Source organism: Typopeltis vanoorti, chromosome 2, assembly GCF_054136105.1.
Source record: "Typopeltis vanoorti isolate ZY-2024b chromosome 2, IOZ_Tvanoo_1.0, whole genome shotgun sequence".
Lineage (NCBI taxonomy): Eukaryota > Metazoa > Arthropoda > Arachnida > Uropygi > Thelyphonidae > Typopeltis > Typopeltis vanoorti.
The window spans coordinates 27,197,954-27,204,198 of record NC_143550.1 but is presented as its reverse complement, the minus strand read 5'-3'; positions in this window follow the sequence as shown (position 1 = coordinate 27,204,198).

Below are 6,245 nucleotides of genomic sequence, written 5' to 3'. Positions count from 1 at the left end.
AAATCCACCGTATAACCCACGTTTTTTCAGACAAAGTATCTTGAATTCGTTTAAGTGGTGGCAGTAATTGTCCACATTAGTCTTATAGATGGAATCATGCAGAATATAATTAGAGTTGAGGCTTTGTTAAACCCCAAACTAATTAAATTTAAGCTTTATGTTAAACCTCAAAATGTTGAAGTGAATGTGTTTTCCCCATGCTCCAGAAGTAGAAGTATAGATAATCTGGAAAGCGTTCTTGAAAGACCAAACATGATACTTTTTCCAGCCACTTCACAAACCTCTCATATCAACCATCTAAAGACTTTCGCAAACATCTCTACCACAGTAGGATTTGAACCGAGTTCAAATCATGTGTTTCAAATCCAGATCAAATTAAAACCTATTTGGTTTGAAAGCAGACATGATATCCATCCAGGTTTGCGGATAAAAATACATTCGCTGATTCGATTTGGGATTCAATGAAAAGGTTATTGGCAAAAGGATTTGTACAGATAATAGTGCACTTGGTGGATGGAATTTAATAAGATTTGGTATTTAGGAAGAAAATCGACCGTAGAACTGAAACAATTTAAGACTATATTATATAGTAGTAGGGTTATGGACCACGAGATGGCGACAACTGTCTACCATACCCTTTCCTGGATGCCAATTAAAATTAGTGATGGTCTGCTGAGCTATCTGTGAAAGTCTAAGAGTGGAGATGGTTTCCATCTTGACTGCTCCATTTGAGAATAGATGGCATTAGTGGATTTATTTATTTATTGTATTAAGGAACTTCATTAAAATTTTTCGAGTGATTTCTGTTTTAATATACCATTCGTAGTCAGTGCATTATGCAATAATTTAATCTGCTTGATATTATAGTTTTCAATTTGATCTTCAAAGATGGAATGAATTATTCCCCTACCCCTTTTCGATGTAATTGAGAACCAGTTTTTATTGGCAAAACAGTTTGAAATTGCGGAGATAACTCCTCTTTGGCATCGTTCTAACTAAATGCAACTTGATTTTTTAGGATCCCTAATTAAAATGTGAAGAATATTTTCAATTTTATTTTCTGAAGAAAATAAAAGGTTCGTTTAATAAAGCAGAACACCAACAAGCTGAACTAGCTATTAACAGCTTTAATAACTAAAATCATGCAACTACAATACAAAATTAAAGCTGCATAATAATCTGGCAGTGTGTCTTAAGAAAACTGCTTTAATTTAGTCTACCAACTCAAGGGCAGGGCACACATTTCCTTTACTTCCTTACCCAGAATTAACGTCCAAATCGAGGTTCAGTTCATTACTTGGTTCAGTCTTGAAGACCATAGAGTATATAATATAATCCTGTACTGGGCACTTTTCTTGTGTATGAAAACGCGGGACCGTTGGTTAGCAACATAACGAATAAAAGAATATTTTCCATTCTATAATCGATTTTGGATGCGTGGTGAAAATATTTCATGGTGGTTCTGAAAATAAAATATTATACATGAAAAAAATTACAATTTAATAGTGATAGATTGATTTTTATGACAATGTGTACATAAAACTAAGTCCAATTGATCTTTAATAAAGTTATCATTAGGGGAGATTTTTCAACACACATTTCCAGCGTTTTTCCAGTGCAATTGCATTGTCTTTACCCGTTCGCAGCAGAATCTGCACCCTTGCATTCTTTGAATACCTAGAATACTTTGAATACCTCTGGTAACCTAGAACGCGAACAGTCCCCCCTACAAGATTTCACTTATAATGTTGAAATAACAACCTCTTAAAAGTAGGATGCAAAAGACCACTATGAAGTATAGAAAACTGATCAGACTTCGTTGTTAGCTGATTTGGCACCGAAAATTACATATTACATAAAACGTAAACGCCCCGCCTACTCTATATACGGGAACAAATAGGAGTTAGCTGATTTTTTTTTTTTTTCATTAGAATTGAGCAGCTTTTGGAGATGAACTGGAGCCTCCAATACACAAAGATCATTCAACAGATTAAGTGGCACACCTGAAGAAAACATTGATTGATTCAGACAGAAAGTCATTTGGCGAGGTTGCTTGAAAGGATAGAAAAATTAGACCTGCATTGTGGATTCAGAAACTTATGGAGGCAGTCAGGGAAAACAAGAAAGCACATCGAAAGTTACTGGCAAGTAAGTCAGCTTGTGCTCTTAGAGAATACAGAGAAAAAAAATCAGCTAACGCCTTTTTATTCCCCTATACGGGGAGTAGGCGAGGCCATTTAGCCCTATCTAACTTTTGGAGACTGAGTGGGCAGTTCAATCTCCACTGGTACCAATCAGAGATAGATGGCCCAAGGCTATCACTAATTAAGCGGTACACTGTGAAGAGAGACGGCTCAAATGTGCTGCCATCTCGTGGTCCCTAACCCTAACACAATATATTTAATGTCTGAAATAATGTGGTTTCTACGGTCGATTTTCTTGAATTTACGGGACGAAAAACCCGAGTTTTCGGGAGGAAAAACCCGCTTGCCCATGCCAGAGATCGACTAACTCGGGAACCGGTCGAAAAAAGGCTTAGAAAAATTTCCTCTAGTCGCCGACTAGACTCGAAACCAAGTCTTCCTTCGTGAGGCTAAGCGCCGTGGTGTGCAAAGGCCACATCCACTGAGCTACACAGGCTCTCAGAGAGAAATTGAATAAAACTGTAATTATACGAGAGGGTGTATGGAAAGTTCTGATAAACACCTAGAACAAAATGATATTAAAGCAATTGATATAACCACAAGAAAGGACATACTGCTGTGTAAAAATAGCTAAACAAAAGTAATGGGAATACTCTGGTAAAAAGTTTTTTTTCTCTAATGTATTCTAATTTACGCTCATTCGTAGACCCACAATTTATCATGTAGGTATTCGAAACTGAAATCCTACTGAATACGTTGATTACTGGCAGTACCGTCAACAGGGTGTAGCATAGCATAGAGGCAGCTTGCCTCACTGCGCAGCTTAATAAGAGTGCTCTTTCAGCCATATTGTGGTACACGATGTCGCTATCAATTCCTGTTAGCGCAGCAAGTGCGGAAAAAAGTTTTTCCAAGCTTAAACTGATTAAAAATTATTTGAGAACAGCAATGACTCATGAAAGATTGGTTGGTTTATGAACTATATCGAAAGAGGGGGCATAGCTTATAATTTAAAAGAGCTTATAAACAGTTGTAATGTGCGATATCCCCGCAGAGCAAATATTTAATTAATATTGTTATGTAATCGTTTTGCATTAATGTTTCTCTTGTAATAAAAACAAAACCATTGGAGATTTTATTATATTTTTGAATTATAATTCACCAGGGACGATATTTAATTGTGTGCCTCAGGGCGTAATTAAATCTGGAAATGGCCTTGGTTACTGTTTATTTCAGGAGTATTTTATGTCTGTAGAAGGGCGTGTTCAGTTTGCCTCTTCTCAGGGACGAAAAACCCGAGTTTCCGGATTAAAAAAAAAACGGTATGAGACTGGCTAAATCACGTTTAGCTGAAAGAGTCCAGATAAAGTTCCTCACGTCATGGACGGGTATCGAACCCAGGTCTTTTCGGCCAAAGGACTTCGTCTGTAGTCTCTGGTAAGAACATAGAAAATAAATATTGGAAAGATGGCAAAATATTTTGGAGGCTATTCAAAACGTTTAAAAATGAAGGAAAGATTACTGTAAAAGAAATCCGATGTGACAATGGTGACATTAAAACTGAAGATAATATAGATATCAGGAGTAATTAATTTGAAAATTGTTAAATGAAACAAGCAATGTTAGCTCAATGGTAGAAACCTTCCAATATTAATGCAGTCAGCAATACATTTCCATACTGGAAGTAGACAAATCTACCAAAAACCTGAAATGCATAATAAATGAATAAATGAAATAAAATTTCATTAATTTGAAAATTGTTAAATGAAACAAGCAATGTTAGCTCAATGGTAGAAACCTTCCAATATTAATGCAGTCAGCAATACATTTCCATACTGGAAGTAGACAAATCTACCAAAAACCTGAAATGCATAATAAATGAATAAATGAAATAAAATTTCATTTATTCAAATTTCATTTGAATAAATGAAATTTGAATAAATGAAATTTGAAAAAATGAAATTTATTTGAATAAATAAATTTTATTTCATTTATTCAAATTTCATTTGAATAAATGAAATAAAATTTCATTTATTCAAATTTCATTTGAATAAATGAAATTTGACCAGAAATACTGAAATATATAGGTATAAAAGTTTTACAGTAGCTGCACTGCATAATTCAAAAGGCTTTGCCGGAGGATCGAATTCCAGATAATTGGGTATAGCTCGTATAGAACCCATCTATAAAAAGGAAAAGAAAACTACATTATTTCGACCGGTTCCCGAGTTAGTCGATCGTTTGGACGGGAAAGCAGGTTTTTTGTCCCTTAACCTGAAGAAAATCGACCGTAGTACCCACACAATTTCAGACATTAAAATTATTGTGTCAGGGACTACGAGATGGCGGCACTTGCTAGCCGCCGCCTTCACTGCGTACCGGTTATTTAGTGATAGCCTTGGGCCAGCTATCTCTGATTGGCTAACACTGGATATTGAATTGCAACTCAGTCTCCAAAAGTTAGATAGGTCTAAAACTGCCTCACCTAAAAAAGCGTTAACTGATTTTTTTTTTTAGAACTAAATGTGAAAATTACTCAGGTGTTTTCCCTGGTAAGATTTTTGTAACTTGAGAAACGGCTAAGAAAGGTTCAAAGGCACCTTAGTGAAGAACAAGCTGGATTCAGCCAAATAAAGGTTGTAAGGATCAAATTCTCCACAATCATTCATTATCTATATGGTTCACATTATGAAAGAAAGTGGTATTAAATCTGATATTAAAATTAATGATGTTAATCTTATCTCTTTACTTTATGCAAATATGTTATACTCTAAATAAATTCCGTACTAGTTTGCAAGATTCCCTGAGTTAACTGAATAACTGTCGTAATAATTGTACTATGAAAATAATCAATGAAAAGGCAGAAACAATGAAAATAGATAAAAACATTGAAAACATCAACTGTATTCTGAATAATATACCTATAGAACAGTAAAACATGTCAGCTATTTAGGCAAGGCTTTTAGTGATGATGGGAAATTAAATATGGAAATTCACAACAGAGTTATTGAAGCTTGTATGGTTGGAAGCCACCTGAATAAATTTATACGGAAAAGAGAGAAGTTAGTCAAAATCCTGAACTAGCTGTATACAAGCAGTGTTCAAATCGATCGTAACTTATGGATCTGAGAGCCGGGTTAGAAATAAACCACTTGGTCAAAGAACGGAGAGATACATCAATGACAGATCGTATTAAAGTGATATTATGAAAGACATTGTCTTTTATCATTCAGGAGTGTGTTAGTAGAACTAATTTCAGGTGGTATAGTCACTTAAACAGATTGGGTCAGTCAAAATTAGCAACACAAGTGTTCTTTGCCAGGTTGTCAGGAGAAAGACCCAGAGGAAGACCAAGATGTAGGTGGATTGATACAATAAAAAGTGCCTTCGAAGGCAGAAATATTATATCTGATAATGTTGGAGTCTTGACAGATAAGGGACAATTTTTCGGGAAAATTGTGGTTCGGAAGTTAGTACTACATAAAAAGTTACACCACTCTCATAATATCCTCTAAACCGCTCAGAATATATATCAGGAATTTGATTATGTGATTTTCAGTTGCATGAGATGAATCGCCTGGCAAAATCATTTGGGAATTATTTATGTGTAGGTGTGATTCTACAGTTTAGAACTCCTCACAGTTTTAACAGTGACATCTGTCATTATTAGCCTGATAATCTTGGTGATTTCCAACGTCATTTGATTCTAAGTTGATTGTAGTAATTATGACAGATAAACATATATGTACAACATCCAGCCAGAAAAGCTGAAATGCTCCGATAAGCGATAATAATTCGTCTTGATAATTATCATTTCCATACCATTTAACTCATTGGAAAACTATCTTTAAAGAGTTAACTGACCCGTTATCAGCCCATAGTCATTGTGTCCACTAATAAATAGCGTGTCCACTTTTCAAATTGCATGCTGTTGATTCAATCATTATGGCAGGGATGAGTGTAAATGCTTCGTCCAGTGTGTCACCACTGTAACTTCCAAAGCCCTGGGAGAAGAGGCAGTTAAAATTTTAACAGCTCTATGTCAGTGAATTTGGATCACAACTACATGGCCTAGGGAATGGAAAAAATCCGTTTATATAC